Source organism: Ammospiza nelsoni, chromosome 2, assembly GCF_027579445.1.
Source record: "Ammospiza nelsoni isolate bAmmNel1 chromosome 2, bAmmNel1.pri, whole genome shotgun sequence".
Taxonomy (NCBI): domain Eukaryota; kingdom Metazoa; phylum Chordata; class Aves; order Passeriformes; family Passerellidae; genus Ammospiza; species Ammospiza nelsoni.
The window spans coordinates 109,240,920-109,260,145 of record NC_080634.1 but is presented as its reverse complement, the minus strand read 5'-3'; the positions used below and the strand labels follow the sequence as shown (position 1 = coordinate 109,260,145).

At 35.6% G+C, this 19,226-nt stretch overlaps 1 protein-coding gene across 2 annotated transcripts in view; it reads left to right on the top strand.

The window, feature by feature from the left end:
• Positions 1-19,226, top strand: part of DMD (dystrophin) — a 1,160,174-nt gene that overhangs the window by 870,815 nt on the left and 270,133 nt on the right. The gene's annotated exons all lie outside the window — the stretch shown is intronic.

Sequence of the window (19,226 nt, the reverse complement as noted above, 5' to 3'; positions counted from 1 at the left end):
CTGTATAGACAGGATCCACTTGTTCTGGCTGCAGCTACCTCTGTAGTTACCCCTTCACAGTGCTATCCTATCCTGAAATAGGGAGCCCCCTTATTGCCAACCCAGCTGAGTGGCTCTAGTTCTGTGCTGTCACCTACTGCACTCCTGTCCTGTACTGCAGGTATTTTGCTTTGTCCTCCAGCACAAACTGAGTTCAGCCTGCTGCACCCAGTGTATTGTCCCCAAATCCATTCCTGGGAATCTTGTTCACAGCCAGAACTGAACCCTGTATTGGAGAATCTGCTCCACTTGCTAAGGTTTGTGTGTATTCCTTGAAGCCATAGAGAGTGTCCACTCCCTCATACCTGTGCCTTGCACCAAGTTCTGCTGCAAATCCTCCCTTTCTACCTCATCCACTGACTTTTTCCTATTTCCTGAGTTTTTCTGCCTCCTCATAAATACAAATATGTTACCATGGTTATGTTTGAGCAGTTATATGGGTACACATTTAATCTATTCTGTTTCATGACCTGTGTATTGACACATTGGTGCTCCCCTGCAGCAGCTGTGTACCACCCTCACCATTCCATAATGTCACACTGCCAGGGGCCAACAGTATCAAATCCCACCAGGAAGGAAAGGGAGAGATGGGATGCAATGCCCTGGTCTTCATGTAGGAGCTGATTGACTTGACTTTATCCAGGGCACTCCCTGGGCTGAAGCACAGCATCTCATATTTTGGGAACAACAAGATGAGATGAGCTAATTTGTATGAATAGTTGTTCAATCACCTGGCCATTATCACTGAAGATATATATTATAAATACTAAATTAGGCTCAGGTACTCTACAAGACTAGAGTTAGCTGCATTGTTCATCACAGGATGGGTTGGTGTGTCATCAATTGAAAATAAACCCTGATGGCTCTGGCTTCTGCGCTTACATTGCTAACACTTCTTGAAGAAATATGTATGTTATGTTTATTAAAGTTCAACTTTGAAATATATTTAGAAACCTTATTTCATTTTTAAAGTACTTATAAAAAAAAAAAAAACAAGGTAAAGGTGTTATAGAAAATTTTAAAAAGTCAAAAGATGATTGTTAAATTCCAAAAGAAGTCTATAATCTTGAGATTATTCTCAACAGAGTTGTATTAGTATTGCATAGATTCAGTCTTTTTCATGAAGTAAAAACAGCAGTGAAAGATAAGCTCATACAATTGAATTATTTCCTTTGAATTTTTTTCCTCCGCCCTTCATTATCTGTATGAAACTGCTGGATCTATTCTACATGCAAAGACGTTGGCTCTATAAAGTAAAGCCTGTGTTATATTTACATAATGTTATATTTAAATCTCTGTGTATTCTATTTAAATCATAGTTTGTTTACAACTTACACACTCAAGAATATGTAGGAATAATAATTACATTCAGTCTTGAGGAAGAGTTGTGGGAAAAAGCAACATACCTCTCTGCTCTTTTAGTGCAGAAGCATTCTGTTCTAACAGAACCATATGCTGTACAATTACATTTTTTCTCTCTATAATGCATCACAGCTCCAAAACTCTTTGCTTTACTGCTGCTGAAAACATTGCTTCTTTAAAATGAATGGGTTTATAAGTAATTTTGAATTTTAAAAAGTAATTAAACTTTGAAAATTCCTTATTTTCCATCAGGCCTCATGTAACATAAAGTTGGTAAGAAGTCAATATAGAAACACTGGGAGATAATAAATTCACACTCTTACAATCAGAAATATCAAAGCAATTAAAAAGACTATGTTAGATCTTGCTAGATTCTGGAAATATAAGAAATTTTAAATAGCAATCCTTCCTACTGCTGTGTTCACACACATGCAAGAGGTAACAGTGCATAAACCTTCTGTGTTTTTACTTTGTTAATAATTTACATCCCAATTTTGCAATTTTTCTGGTTGTGTATGTGATCAAGGAGGTATGGAAATTCATATTTATAAAACAGTATGAATAAATAATCCCTTAGTGGCAAAGCAATCTTCCTTTCAAGATTATAAACCAAAGTAAAACATATTTCTTTAACAATTTTGTGAAATTTATTGTACTCTCAAAATATCACTTGAGAGGTTAATTAATTCTTATTACATTAAATTCATAAATATTTGCAATAAATACAAGCATTATAATGAAGACTATTTTGATAAAGAATTATGCTTTGGGACAAAATGGTTCCTTTTGAATTTTTTTTGACAGTTTTAGAAAAAAAGTTCACAAGTATATGAATAATTTATAGACAATGTCTTTGGAAGAGGTATTTTGGTTTTGTCATTTGTTGTTTGTTTGTTTGTGGTTGATTTTTGTTGTTGGTTGGTTTTGATATTTTTGAAGAAAACCTATATGCTATAACTGGTAGTTAGGAGAGCTGCATTTGAGCTAAACTGGAGAGAGTCTGAATGTCTCTGTGTCACAACATAAAAATGCCTTTATTTAGTAGTTTGCTGTATTTGACAGTTTTACGGCAAAATCATCGACTTGTCATCACTTCCACAACAGAATATATAGAAATCCCACAGTGAATTACAACTGCACTGTTGTTCTCTACTTCTTAATAAAATAGCCATTTCCACTGTACTGCCATCCATGTGATTTTCTCTTAGAGCTATTGAATACAAATGATGAGTTTACTCCTTGAAATTCATACAATCTGGGATTTGCCATCCAGTAGTAAACCCCCTAGCTGCCAAGACCAAAAAAGAAAAGTGTAAGAGAAAACTGTATTTCTATACAATTTTCCAGTTATCTTGTTGGTATTTTTAAGCTGAATTACTGAATAAATCCCAGCTGTATGTTCTCTGAATTCCACATATTTGAAGAACATTTCAAGAATTTGAATTTCCTATGTCATATACATGCAGTTTATTAATCATCCTGATCTACCAGTTTAGAGCTGACAACTTGTTTTTCCCATAAGAACTTTATGCCATAGAAGCAATCAAGGGAGAAACAGTAGTTTTTTTAACAAAATGTCAATTACAAGATAAAACTAGATTTCTGAAAGGGGTGGAATTATTCTGAGAAACATATAGAATTTGAAACCTGTTCCTTGGTGCATGTTTGCTGCTGTAGACCTGTAAGAAAGTCATGGGACATTTTAAGAAGGAGTAGGAAGTTATTTTGGAACACTAGGGAGAGTTGCCCTTTAAGAATGGGTGATAATATGCCCCAAAAACATCTGAATGATTGGGGAACTCCAGTTATGTATAAAACTCCTCAGGCTATATATACTAGAATGTGCTTCAGTGGACAAAGGGCAAGATCTCAGCTGCCTGCTTCAGGTGTTGTAGCCCTCCTAAAAATGCTTTGAGACTAAGGGTGGCTATTCTTCACTTCTGGTTATATTCTTCAGCAGAAATGGTGCAGGGTTTTTGGTAGCCTCGGAGGTCATAAGTCTATTAGGTGGTATCATTGCTGGTGGCTTGCTCTCACCTCTCAATGCTGTAAAGATTACAAAACTTCATGTCGTTGGTAATTGCTGTGGAACTGGCTAGTTCTAGGCCAGATATTTCTGAATAGGTAAGAACACAGATAAGAACAGAATAGATAATAATAACACTGCAAGAAATCAGTCTGTGTTGGAAGACAGGCACCCTGGATTGCTGTGATGTATAGAGGCACTTAATTATGTCCAAATTATGTCTTAGTAAAAGTTTGTCTTCTGTCGTACAAAAGCAGAATGGTTGATCAACTCTCTCTTGAGAAAATTATGACCACAAAGTGAGTTCTTACCCTACTGTGAGCATGTGAACAGTAAAGATAAAGTCCAGCGAGGAGTGTAAGGCTGTGCTACAGGAGGAGACCTTTCAGTAAAAGTGGTATTAAATACTTTTCTTAAAAGCCTTTAAATAATTTTAGCTTGGCCCAAAAAAGTGAAAATAAACAAACAAAAGCCATGAACAAACCACCCAGAATAAGGACAGTGTGATTTGGTAGGGAGATGTTTCATGTTAACAGGCTGCACTTTGTTTATGATGTAGTCATGGGTACATGAAGTTAACTGGTTGAAAGACTTGGGATATACCCTCATCTGACAGAAGAACATACTTTCCTCTTCAGCCTCAGGAATGATTTGGTACAGCACTGGAGGGGAGCTGCTGTTTGAGGCTGCTTTGTATCTTGTGTTTAACCTTTGTCAAGATAATATTCTGCAATTCACTCTGCTGTTCTTCAAATGTTTAGAGACTGAGTTGATAAAATTGATTTTAAACATATAAATCTTCAGCCCTCCACCCCCAACCTTCAACTTATCCAGCCACCAACTAGTTGAAACTCTGGCCCAGAACCATGAGCAGACATGAAATGACAAAATCTTGTCAGCAGGAAAATCCTTTTCCCAGATACTGCAGTCTGTTCCCCTACTATGGTAAATGCTGTTCACTTTTGTCAGGGTCATCTTTTCCTTCTTGTGTGGTCCAGAGGAGTCATATTTTATCAGACTGGTTTCATATAACTACCTGCCTTTGTTCCCTAGAGTCTTTGTGAAAAATCTCCATTCATATACCCATTTAATGGAGATTTCTCTTTTTTTAGTTTAGCAAGAGTAGCACCTCAGTAGCTTCAGAAAGAAACAAATTTACTTGCAAAAGTGTTATAAGCAAAAATGTAAAGGGAAGATAAGAAACTGCCACACAGGATGAGATGGCAGATCCTACTCATGTAGGTCTCTGAAATTGTTAGCACCATGTACTTCTGAAAAATGTTGAAGGATTCAATAGTATGCAAATCTGATATAAACTGAGATTGCTTCTCAGGATACAAAGTCTTTCACATCTAAATTAAAGAAGTTAATTTTTTTTAAACATTTAATTGACGAAAACTGCCAAGAGTATGTGGTTCTTTGGGAAAGAAATCACTGAGTTATTTTAGAGATTTCAACATATTTAACAGTATCTAATATGAGGCTTCCTATTTACAGCATTGCAGAAAAAAATCTGGTTTTGATTACATTTCAAAATTGAATTAATTCTCATTTTTGCAAATGTTAATTAACATTTATATAAAATACTTTAAAAACTGAAAATAATAAATGCTAAAGAAGTTTTACTACATCTTATCAGAAGTAGAAGAATGTTCCATTGACTTGTGTAGTGGCCAGATAATCAGAAAGGAATGTTTTCTCTTATTGAAACTGGAAAGACTCTGTCAGTTTGCAATGTTAAAAGGTGTAATGTCAATAATTGCCATCAGCAGTGAAGATGCTGTGCTCTGGGAGCTCCCCATGCATGGTGACTTTTGTGAGTGAAGTCACAGGTGGAAAGTGATGGAAGTGCTTCATCCTCGAAAGCAAAGTCAGGGAACAAGTATTCCTGCTTTCCTGTAGCTGGAACAGGGCCTGGCACCCAAGTGCAAATATTGACATGTGAACTAGGGAATAATTTAGTTGGGATTGTAATTTTAATCAGTAAAAAACCAGGCAAAGTAAGGATAAAAAAAAAATCCAGGATAACCTAAGAATCCATTATACACACAGTGAAAAGTCAAGACCTTATTGGCAAGGTGGACTACCAAAACAAAGTAGGAATTATCAATTCTTTTCCTGCAATATATGATTATATCCAAGCAACACCTGTCATTCTTAGTTTTTCTTCACAGAGGAAGTTCCCTGCCAAACACTGAGCACTTACTCCTAAGCCTCAGATCAGTTGTACGAAAGTATACAGATTTTTTGTTTGTTTTTGCCTTTAGATGTCAATGAATCACTAGAAGTTAGAATGACCTCAATTTAATTTCCAGATCTGCTAGAGATACTTTTATATCTCTATAATTTCAGAAAATTCTTTTAATTTCATGTGTTCAAATTTTTGTCAAGTTAAGGTGAACTAACATCTCTTATCCCAGCCTTTCTCTGCCATATCTCTTCAGTAGACTAGATTTTTCTACCTGTTTTGTTTGAATCTAACAAACCTAAGTGTTTGCTGTTTTGGCCCCTGTTTTAAGGCACTACTGTGTTAGAAATAATAGCTTGCACAGAACATTTTAAATTTAACTATAAGCAAACATGTAAACAGTAAAAATATCAATTTTATTTTTATCTTATTCATGATGATACAAACAGATGAGCTATGCTCGTGTAACAAGACATTAGTCAAAATGACAATATATGGAAATAAAAATAAATTATTCAGAAATAAAGTTTTGAGTTGTTGTTCAAATTATTTGTTCACTGACAGATGGATGGGCAATATTTAATATCCACAGTTATTTTAAATACTGCATCAGAACAGTATATATTAATTTATACAAGACCATAATATTCTGCAGTAATTAAAGGGCAAACAGGAAACAGAGGTCCTGCTCAGCAGAGATTACAAGCTAAATTTAGATGCCATAGAATCAGCCATATCAGGAAAATGCAGGTTTTGGTGTACACTGTGTTCATCTCTTTTCCTAAAATGGATGAAATACACAAAGAACATATATTGGAACATGCAGTTCTCAGAAAACTTAGTTAAGCATTCTGGAGTATGTTTGGCCTAAGGATTTTCATTTGGCTACCCTCAATACAAATTTATCATAATTTTAGTTTGGCTTGAGTCAAGAATAAACTGCAGACAAAACCAGTGTTTTACACAGCCCCAAAGCTCCTTTGCAAATCCAACCTGAGTAAATACTGGCTTAGTGTGTGTGAGAGAGGTCCTAAGACTTTGGTGAGTGGTTGCACCAGCTGGTGATTTGATTCTGTTATGTATACAAACCATCACTATGGTTGCTTATGAAATGCTGTAGATAATACCAAGAATTTAATTATATTACTGGCTTCAGGACCAAATGGTGACTCTGAGGCTTTTCAGTCTGTGTTTGGTGGATAACAGTGTTTCAGCCTTTATCATACCAAAAAGGGGGGGCAAGGAGAAAAAACAAAACAGTTCTGGAGATTTGCTGCTTCTATTTCATCTTTCTTATCAGCAAGTCTATTCCATGGCAGGTGAGAGAATGACTCGACAGAGGACAATCCCTGGTTGAGTAACAGCAAGGAGGGTGGATAATGAGTACTCTGATATGTGGTGAGAAAGCGGTGGCATTTGGGCTTGGTGAAACTGAGAGCTTAAAAGGGAATATTTAGGAAAAAGATCTATTTTGTTATATTTTAATTTGATGGGAGCTTGTGTACAGTCGAGCGAACGCCTATGCTATGGAAATTTTTGCTGGAAGTGTCAGACTGTGTTTATGTCTGCTTCACCATCTTAAGTTTAGAAATGAGTGCTGGATTTCAGAGCAAGGGATGAAATAATTTTGCAGAATATTCATTACAGTCTCTCTGAATTCTTGTACTTTTGACACTTGGCACTCTTCACAGCAGCATAATATTAGGATGGCAAAAGTAATGGTTTCATCTGTTTGTTGGATCATTTTCTTTGCTCCATTCTATGTAGTTTCCTGAAAATGCAGAATAGAACAGAACAGACAATTTCAGTTGGAAAGGACCTATAGTGACCATCCAGCCCTTCTGCTTGACCACTTCAGAGCTGATCAAATCTTAAAGCACATTTTAAGGGTATTTTCCAGATGCTCACAGACAAGGGGCATTCACCAGCTCTTCAGGAAGCCTCTCACTATCTATTCTTCCTCTCAGTAAACAAATGCTTTCTAATGTCCAATCCAGACCTGTGCAGTGTGTTAGGTTCCAAATTTGCTGACTTTGAGCCATATCAGAATAGTGACTTTGAAGTGTTTATCTAAAGTGGATTAAGCTCAGCCCACAGAGTGTCTCACCGATGTTTTGATCTCTGTTGGAGTACCATAGAGAACATAAACAAAGTGCTGATGTCTGATTAAAAGAAAACAAAACACTCCAGAACAAACACAACACCTCAGAAAAAAGAAACTAAATAGTTAAAGGCAAGTTATTATGTCTTTTCTCAAGATTGGTGTAATTGATACTTTTTTTCCCTTTATTAGTTAAAATATTACACAAAGATTACAGATATTATACATTTTTGATTTTTTTTTTACTACTGTTTATGTATCTATTTAGTTATTAAGGAACAAGTAAGTGTAGTATCATACCAGGCTCCATAGATTAAGACCCAGTTTATGTGACCTTGAGAACTAGTTCTTTAAATTCAGATTAGGAAAATAAAAATTGTTACCTGTTTTTTTTTTCTGGCACACTCCTATGCTTGCAGAGTTGTGCTCCTTTTAAGTTCATTTTTATGATGGGACCCTCATTTCCTAATCAACAATTAATTAAAAAAATAGGAGCATTGTAATTGACAGAGAATGCGCAAAATATTTGAATGTTATGGAATTTTCAGAAGAAATATCTCTTTCTCCTGCTGTGTATGTTACTTCCTTAGTTGACTCTGTTGGATATTTACTTTGAAGTGCATTGGCCATTTTAAGTGTGAAATTTAACTACTTGTCTGCTTTATACTTTAACAAAGTTGAAATTAAGAATTTCAAGTGTTAGGAAGCTGAGATTGGCTTTCTTTGCATAAAGTAAATTATGTATTAACCAGTATCAGACTGACAGCACCTTGTGGAGTACTTAAAAAATTGATGCAATTGTGGGAGGGAAGAGAGAATGGGACAGTTCCAAGAACTGTGGAAATGTCAATCTGAAGAAAAAGCAGGGGCCCAAGCAATCTTTGGAAATAGTTCAAAATTGGTACAATTTATCTAAAAGACTGTGATTGTAAATCCAAAGGGAAAAAAAAAAACTGTAGATTTTTTAAAATTTTCAGTCTTTTGATATCTCATGTTTTTCTTCTCTCAAGAAGAATATTGTAACAGAATTCTTTACCCAAATCACCAGGACAATTAATAATCTATTGTGTAAACTTGATTTTCTTTTGAGTCTATAAGTTTCTGTCTGAGCTGGAATTTATAGTCAGCTGTCCCTGAAAATATATCATGGGTGAAGCTGTATATCTGGTATTTCACTGCACCATTACGGGCTGCATCCAGCTGTGGGGTCCCAGTTCAAGACACATGGACTTGTTAAAGCAGGTGCAGAGGAGGCCATGAGGGCTGGAGCACCTCTCTAGGAAAACAGTCTGAGAGCTGGGGTTGGTCATCCTGGAGAAGAGAAGGCTCCTGGGACACCTCACTGCCACCTTTGGTTCTGGAGATGGACTTTTTGTAAGGGCAGTAGTGATAATAATAATAATTACTGAGCATTGAGAAGGGCTTTAAACTGAAAGAGGGCAGGTTTAGATTGAATATTAGGAAGAAATTCTTTACTGTGAGGGAGGTGGAGCAGTGGAACTGGTTGTCCAGAGAAATTACAGATTTCTGCCCCATTCCTGGTAGTGCTCAAGGCTAGACTGGGTGGGTCTTTGAGCAATCTGGAAGGTTCCCTGCCCATAACAGGGGATTGGAGCTAGGTGATCTTTAAAGGTCTTCTCCAACTCAGACCATTCTTAATCTGTGATTAAAAAACTGGTAATTTGTAAATAAAATAAATTTATAGTTTTCAGTTTCTCTCGTGAAATAAAGAAATTGTTTACTCAGTTCAGATGTACTGTTAGCTCAGTACAAAATACCTGAAATTTATGCTTGAAGCTGAATATAGAAATATTCTCAAAGTGCTATTATTTCTTCCCTTTCAAATAAGTTCTTGCTCATTTGGAAGTTTTCTTTTCTTTGAAAGGAAATATAAAAGTCAAAGCTGGTGTGTTTTTGATTTGGCACACTGGTTTTTTCTCCTGATGTATGCATGGCTTTTTTTGGATACTGAGCTAAGCTCAGTGCCAGTACCTGCACCCAATTTTCTGTCACTGTTGTGTAGTAGTGGAGCTCTGGAGTTGTCTCCCAGTTGACCCTGGTGAGAGTTGTGTTCTGTGGAGGTGGAGTGATTTGGTAGTGTCAGAAGAGGCACAGGAGAAGATCCACAATAGTCTGTGCTTGTTTGGGGTTTTTTTTGGTGGAAAAAATAGAAATATAAACAGTCTGCAAAACTTTGCTTCAGTATCTTGGAGCCTGATAGCTGAATTATTACGTCAATTTTAATTTGCTATTTTCATCCTCTCAACATCTCGCAAAGTCTTGTTCCTACACTTAGAGCTGGATCTCTTAAATCAAAGCCAAAGCAAATCAGTGCACAGAATAACAAATGCAGATATATTTGGAAAGCAAGTCTCAGCCCAAACTCAGTGGGAGGTAGTAGGCTGATGACATTAGGAATATGCAGTGTAAATATGAATGTATGATAGCTACACCAAGTTATGTGGTACTAAGAATTCACAATTTCTGCCTATATGCCTCATTATGTAGGTAATGAATTTCACACATTTCAGGACTTGAACTACCCAACCTACCATTATGTTTTTGCATCAGTAAGTTTAGGAAAGCACTAGTATATGAAAGCTGATGTACTTTAATAATGCTAATAGCATTTTTAATTATGTTCAGAGAAAGTAAAATACAATATCACTAATTTAATATCCCATTTTAAATACAGGCACAGACATTTCTTCTGAAATAAATATTTTGTAGACAGGTTGATTATTACAAAAGCAATCATCCATGAACACAAATTAGATACATAACCACAAATTATTTTCCTTTTAATATCCTGAGTAACCAATATCCTAGAAAAAAACCCAAACAAACAGACATTTGGGCAAAGATAAATACTAAAGTACTTAGTTGCCTCTAATTATAACTTGCAATGAAAAAAAAAATACAGAAATTAATTCTTTTTTCCTATTCATGTCTTGGAAAACTTTTCGAAACATTTTAAACAGAAACAATTGGATTACCTAATATTCACTCATCTAGATTAATCTACTAATCAGAATCTACTAATCAGATTAGTATTAATCCTTTGGCTTTAGTTTGGGTACTTCCCATCAGTCTAAGTATCATTTCTAAATCTAATGTAAGTCTTCATAATTATATTATGAATATTTAAGAAAGTTAAATCCAATAATGCAGTACATATTTTCTACATGCAACAAAGGAAAGAGAATAAATCAAACATTTTGAAAGATTATTAAATCATTGTAGCAAGGAAACTCTCTGGGTTTTTTTCAGTTAATACAATGTTACAGTGAAGTTATATTTTTATATCATCGAAAGGTGAGAGCTTCTGTAGAAAAAGATAATTTAGTTAACTTCTAAGGGCATGTCATATGCATCCTGCTTCTGGGGTTGTGGAAGAATCACTGATGACTCTGCCAGAGTAGTAGGATTCTAATTTTGTCAATCTATATCTCCATGAATGTCCTGCTATTAAGGATCTGGTGGCAGCAGAAATTATGATCAAAAGATCATTCTCCAATCTGTCCATCTGCCTTGTCAATATTTTGTGTATATACAAGTACATATATTTGGTTTTGTTGGTTTCAAGCAAAACTACATTTTGATTTGTTACCTATTTGATACTAAATCCTAAAGAATCCTACATCTCTTTAGGGTAAGAGTTGATTTCTCACATCAGATTTTTACAGACTGTATGACATTTTAAAATGCAAAGCAAATGGGCTTCCACATTGTGCATCTCATGATCTGTTCCTTTTCTCATTTAGCGAAAAAATTATCGTGAAGGCTTCATTTGAGAGGTGATAAATGTTATATACATGAATACTTCTGTAAAAAGTTGAAAAACTGGTGAATGCTTTCTGAGGGACCTGTTTTCCAAATTGCAAACTCTTGCATACCCTTCTCTGTGATCACTCATGGAAGTTACTTCTTGCTTGGTGTAAGAAAATAATTTCTTTAGATGTGCTACCAGCTTAGGTCTCTAACTCCCACTTTCTATAGCAAGGTATAAAGCATACTTAACAGTCTTGAAGAATTATTCACTTGGTGCTTAGCAGAAACCACTTGACAGTTTTCAGTTCAGTCTGTTTGATCTGACACTTCCAAAGGAACAGAGTGACCTTCATTAGTTTGAACATGTGGAAGAGTTTTTTAGATAAAAGAAAATAAGCTCTGCCCTAGTGAAACAAAACAAAATTACATCAGACTTGTAATAGTTGGAAATAATTACCCCCCAAAAGTATCAAACTACAAAATAAGATTATGACTCTGTGTGTTTAAAAAAAACCCCAAATACATCTAAATCTGTTGAAATCTCTCATTGCCTGTCCTTCTTAAGCTCTGAGAGGGCAGGGGAAGTAATGTTCTTTCCCTCTGGACTTTCTTGCCTTGGTGTGTCAGGTGCATTTTCATTGCTCTTCATGACCCCCAAAAGACAGCTAAAGGGTCTGAGTGCTTCTGCTTCCTGGTTTCCTTTGCAATATCTTTTGTTTGTTCATAGAAACTCTAATATTGCACAATAGTATAGATTGTAGTCTGTTCCTTTTTCCCAGGTATTATTTATTCACTTGTTTAAATGCAGCTTAATTTGAATATATACTTTCTGTTTTGCCTAATTTTCAGTATAAATAGGCTTTTAAAAAATCTGTAATTATGTATTATGATACTTTATGATAAGGACTAATATTTCTATAAATACCTTAATATATTATTGGTGCATAAAAGCTACATCTGACATCTTACTGGCAAAAATGGCAGATTTCACATTGGGGTCAATATCCTATGTTGCCACCCCCCTGTTTGGGGTTTATTGGCTAAATCCTCTCATCCCTTTATTGACAACTTATGCATAAAATATCCTATATGACAAATTATTAATGATTTTCCATATGTATGTTAAACTTTTGCCATAAATTTTAAGGTCATTGTTTAAGAAGTATGACTTTTATAAGCCATTGGAAAAGGTCAAGAGAAATGTTTCTCTCCAAGGAAAGAAGAAGGACAGCTGAAGCATAAATCAGCACCTGAGCAGGCTGGCTCCAGCTGTTCTCTGCTGGGTGCTGTGTCCTGTCCAGATCCAGAATGACACAGGCAGCAACTGAGGGGAAAACTGTCCCTGTAAGTCCCCAAGTACTTCAGCAATTAAAAAAGAAATGTTTTAAACTTATCCTCACTTGACTCTGCATCTACCATCCAAATGTTCTCCCTAGGCCGGTCTTGCACAGATTCAGATTGTTCTTAAGAACAGAAACAGCGTCCTTTTGTCAAGGGATGTTGTATGATGGGCTTTATCAAAGTGATTCCTCTTTGAAAAATAAGACTCAAGTCAGACACCTCCTGTTCTGGAAGGCAGGAGAACAGAAAATAGAGCACTCACAGCAAGAAATAATTGACAAATGGAGAATTTTAAATAAAGCCTTTCCTGTTTAAAAAAAAGTTTCACTTATTTTCTTAGAACAGCACAATAATACAATGAAAGGAAATACAAGATAAGACAAAGTTTAAGTCATATTTTAGCTGTGATTCCACTTGTGTTGTTTACAGAAAACTGCGAAAAACTGAAAAAAATTAGAAAGTCTTACATTTAGTGCATGAATGCATTCTTTCAGAATGATCTTACAACCCTATAAAAACATTATTTTTTTCCCTCACAACTTGTTTATTTCTATTATGTGGAAGATTATATTGATTAGTGGAAGAAAGAGAACACTATAAAAAAAGGGCAGCAACCTAGAATATTTCAGTTTAGATCCATATTTTCTATTTTCTCCATCATGCCTCTCATAAAATCTGCTCACTTAAAATTCTGTGAACTGGAAAAAAATGGAGTGTTTTACAGCTGAAAAAGTGTAACTGAATTTAATATAGATAAATGCATAGATAAGTAAAAAGCAAATGAAGTAAAATGAAATGCATAACAATTAACTATCCAGAACATTCAAAAGAAAATATAATGTTTGGCTGCAATTCAAGAAAAAAATTAATCCAAGCTGAAAATCAGTGCATCAGCATCTTTGATAACATGGATTAATACTGGCTATAACTGTTCTGCTGTTCTCCACTTACATTTTGCAGCAGATCAGATTGTATTCATTCCTTTAGTCTTCAAATCTATGAAAATAGACGAAAAAAAGCTGGTTTTATAGGAAAATGTCAATATATTGACAATAATGCTTTTGAGAAGTGTCGTACAGTGCAAAATTAGTGTAGTTTGTGTAAATTTTTTGGACAAGGAAAGTAGAGGGTTTCTACCTCACAGATTCTGTTGCTGTTCACAAACTTATTCACTTCCTTAGAAGGTCTACTAGATTCAATGGACTTAAAAAACTGGCATGGAATTAACACTTTTTTCATCTTTACATAGAATAAATATGGAATATGTGTGTTCTAGTAATATGAGCATCATTTCTCCTGTGACTGATAGCTTCTTCTCAGACTCCTTTTCTGTTGTTTCCTTTTTGGTTCTATTATAAACAGCAGAGAGTAAATTCTCTTATTGAAGCTATATGTGTCAATAAGATATATTGATAAAATGGCATGAACATTTACCAAAGAATTTTTTTTTGTTTCCCTATAATGAGTAATGTATGAAAAAATCTATCAAAATTTTTACTAATAAATAAAACTGAATTTTAAGGACACTGTCTCCTTCACGCTCCTTCACTAAGTGCATTCTTTCCTTGGTATATGAAATTAATGATAACAAGATTGAAGAATACCTATCTTGTGTCTGATTACTTTAGATGCTGCTTTCTGCTTTGTTGCTGCTTATAGTAATTCAGTTCAGCAGAATTTCTTTTGTCCATTTTAGTATATAATCACTATTGATCAGCAAGGAAATAGTAGGGGTAGAAAAAAAGAAATTGAATAGCAACCTTGAAATTGCATACTGTCAGAATCTCACCATGCCCTAAGATAGTTCAGTGTTGGACTGGGAGTGGTTGGAGCCATGCTGGGACACCTTCCAGTAGGCAAGCACAAAAGTTGTGTAGGTGAAGTACAATGAGGACTTCTGCTGGAGCACTGTGGTTGGGAAATGGATGGGGATTGGTTTTCACTTCAGGAAATAACCTCTTGTATATACTTTGTCTTTCCAACACTCAGTTTAGATTTGTCAAATATTTTTGTGGCTTTATAGTCATGTAAAACTAATTACTAGTCATGCATGTGGCTATACGCATTAATAAAATATTTCTTTTCATTAAAGCTGTAAAGAAAATTCTGTCTTGATTTTTCCAGATTGCCCCTTTACAGTCAATAAAAATCTTCTTGAATGTTTAATACTGATTATTACAATAAAGACATTGTACTGTTGTCAAATTTAGGGCAAGGAAGGAAAGGAAGAAAATAGGATAGAACAAGGACATGCCACACTAAAAAATAAGACACTGGGCTTTGAAACGTAGAAGGTACAGGACTTAGCTGTAATGAAAAATGTAAACTGATGTACTTCAGGAACTACTCAACTATGGGGGAAAAACTACTTTAGTCGCTGTCGCTAATTACTTAAAATTCCTATGCTTCAGTAATCTCAATAGTACACATGGAGCCGTGTTTGTTGTGTCTATCTAGGTGTTTCCAGTCACAATATGTTAAGCAATGACATGTAAAACATAAAGATCAGAGTCTCATTTCAATAATATGCTATCAAAAAGGAGAGTGCAGTAACAACAGTTACATTACTGTTTTCTTGCAAAACTTACTTTTTTTAGTCATATTTAATGTTCTTACTTAACTTTCAGATTCTTTTTTCATCTTTGCAATAGCTTTTGGTCCACTTATGTTTTATATATATATTTTAAATTACTGAATATTATTTATTGAGGGCCTTAAATTCAAGGTAGGAAAAAGTGATAATAGTTTTTCTTTAGTTCTCCAAAACTCGTGCAATTTCATTTTTCTGGAATAATTACTTCATATGCCATTGGTTCTTCTATTTTTCTGGGTTTGGAACCTAACTTCTTATTTCTAGGTCTGTCTTTCTCATTCCAGGTAAGGGTGATAAAACTTTGAGAGAAATTGATTTTCTCTATGCTGAACCCATTAGTCCCAGGCAGCCACTCACTCGCTACCCCAGCATCAGAATCATGGAGAGAATCAGAAGGGTCAAAGCTGGAAAACTTTGAGATAAAGACATTTTAATAGGGAAAGCAAAATCTATGCACACAAGCAAAGCAAAACAAGGAATTAATTCAGTGCTTCCCATGGCTGGGCAGGTGTTCAGCCATCCCAGGAGAGCAGGGCCCCATCACAGGTAATGGTGACTGGGGAAGACAAACCCCATCACTCCAAACATCCTCCCCTTGCTCCTTCTTCTCCCCATTTTATACACTGATCCATGATGTCCCAGGGTCTGGGATATCCCTGTGGTCAGTTGGGGTCCCCTGTCCCAGCTCTGTCTCCTCCCAACCACACCAGTCTCCTCACCAGTGTGGCTGCAGGAAAAGCAGAAAAAGCCTTGGCTCTGTGTAAGCCCTGCTCAGCAGTAACAAAAACATCTCTGCATGATCAGCCCTTTGTTCAGCACAAATCCAAACCACAGCCCCATCTTAATCACTGGAAAGAGATGTAACTACCCCAGCTAAACCCAGCCCAGTCCTGTATATACACATGTGGACCTTAAGGATTTCATAAAGTCTTGACAGCAGAAATAGCCCTGCTAAGGGCTGTGGTCAGAGTGTTGGCCTGAAAGAACTTTGGACTGAGATTTCTCACTGCTGTCTTCTCAAACATGCTTAAATATATTAATAAACCTATTCCCAGTAGTACCTAGTCAGAAAAAGCCTTTAAATGTTCCGGTATCCTTGCTCAAACCATCTATGATGTTCACAATTTATAAGTTGTCTACTACTGTCCAACATGATTTAATAACAATTCTCTGACCCTTCTCATCTGCAGTCAGTAACTCACTAGCTGCAGGTAAAAGGGTTCATGGGTTCATGGGTTCCTGGGCTCAGTTTTAACACAATAAGCACTCAAATTACATTTTCTAACTTTTTTGTTTAGCATAAATCTAATTCTAAAGAATGAAGATGAACAAAATACATCCTTGAGACATAGATTTACACTGTAGTTTTAATTTCATTATGTAGTTTCATAAGGTGAACATCTTATTTTAAGTTTTAGAGCCTTGTGGTTTTTGTTATTCAAAAGTCTATCAAATGGGAGCATTATTTAGAACTTGCAAATATAAAGTAATGAAGGGATTTTTACATTGCATTAAATTAAATAATATTGTCATAGTTATAAAAGCCTCTCTAATAAATTATTTATACATATTTTATCCTATATAGTACTTCTCTTTTTCGTATACTTTACCTTAGGAAAGGCAGATTAATTATGATATCATTGTGTGTTTAACCACAAGTGAAGTACTTGTTTAATTGGATTTGGTCATTCACTAGTGCAAAGAAACAACATTTATTCTTTGGGCTTTTTTGTTTTGTTTTGTTTAGATTACCTACTAACTTCCTGAACTCTTCAATTCCAGTCTGTAATAAAGCAAAAGTAAATATATATATATGTACATATGTATACATAAAAAAAATTATAGAGGGAGCTAAGCCAAGTATTTTCACAGGGAAACGGGAAACGTTTTTCATAGATTTGGAGCTTGTGCACTCATAGTCACTTGTGTAAATGGGCTCCTGGGATATCCTGAATGCAATTTTCATTATGCAGCTTCATTGTCCTCTTGGGTGGGAGAATTGGTCATCATGGAATCCCAGGACTGTGGTATCTGATGAGAAACTCAGTCTTGCTGCAAAAAGCACAGTATCTTACTTACATACTAACCTCATGAGACATTATGGAAGCAATACATCTATAAATATTTTGATTTTAGGTGATAACAAATATCAGCTTTGCTTATTAAAAGCAACTCTTATGAAAAATTGATATAACTGTAGATCCAGCTTTCCTTTGAAGCAGAGGATTTTCATTCATTTCTTAATCATCTCACCCCCGCCAAAAAAAAAAAAAAAAACACAAAAAAGCCCCCCAAACTACCCACACCAACAAGAAAACTTGTAATAAAACAAAAATGGGTAAGATTTTTGTGGTTTGTGTTTTCTTTTTCATGGGCAGCTGACACAAACAAGCTGTTGTACTTCTGTCTGCAATGTACCAAAATCTCCTGTTTTGCAGGAATCAGAACGTATGAATGTCTCAGACAAAGGGGGAAAGGAATGATTTGCAAGAAACAGGTGGCAGCTGTTGCCAGTGACTCTGTGGAAGGTGTTTGGGCAGTATTTGTCCCTAAGCCTCCAGCACAGCCCTTGAGCCTCGTGCTGTAGCCAGAGCAGGGAGATTTTGCTCAAGCAGCTCACTTTTGTTATTCCCCCCTTCTGGAGTCTACAGCCTCTTTTGTTTCAAGTGTACTCTAAAGCTTACATCAGAAATCCTCACCCAGAGAGGGCACAGAAATGAGTTGTTTTTGACATGAGTGTACAGCTTCCTAAAATGAGGAGTTAAATTTTCTTCAGATTAAATTTAAGCATTTGTGCCTTAGGCGCCCCTTGCTGTGTTCTGATGGTGCTTTATGTGCTCCAGTTCTGTTTCTTCAGTTCCTTTTGCTTTTCCTTTCACTTAAAAATGCTGCTATGTGTGCTTACTCAGTTCTTCTACCCAGGCTTCAGCAGGGAATGCTGAAAGGTTTTCTTCTCTCTCTTGCTAAACCTCAGCTGAATCTATGGAAGGATCTTTATCCTTTCTTCTGGAAGAAGGAAAAGCACTGATAGGTAGAAGTCTCTTTTCCCTGCTGGAGCGTTTCTCATCCAGGCCTTTGGGCTGCACCATTATGGAATCAGCCTTGCAGTGAGAGATGCAGTGTTGGAACAACCAGTCAATGAATATTTCAACTGCTATCTGGTTACTCTAGGAATCTCAGTTCCCTTCCCTAGAAGGACTGTGAATTTGAAATGCAGTGAAGAAATGTTCAAGAAAATACTGAGAACATATTTTTGTGCTGACTAATCTCTGGGAACTATATGTGTGTATATATATATATATACACATATGTGAATGAAATGCTTATTCCTTCATGCAATGCACATATTTTACTGTTTGTGGAGTTTGGGTTTTTTGCTTGTATTGTGTCAAGCTTCACCTGCTTGGACAACTCTGTCTATTGGTGTTTTCATGCTACTCTGGATGAGCCTGGTGCAGGATGCTAGCCAATGCTTATCAGTGATCTTAGTGATTATTAAGTTTCCAGAAATCACTTTTCTTTCAAACAGTGGATAAAGCTCATTGTTATTTTATATTTACCATGATCATATGAGCAAGTTGTTTAGCCTTTGCAGTTTTCTAATATTTGCCTTAATGAAATAAGAAAATACAGCCATTAATTATATCTTGCAATAAATATTTAACTAATATTACTCTAGTCCCTAAAGGACTTGTTCTTCAGAAAATCTGTCTTTTGTGAAGAATGAAGGATTATTGCAACATTTTTTCTCAATTGTGGTCCTATTACATAAGGGTTTTTGAGGCATGAACCTGTCATTCTTTGC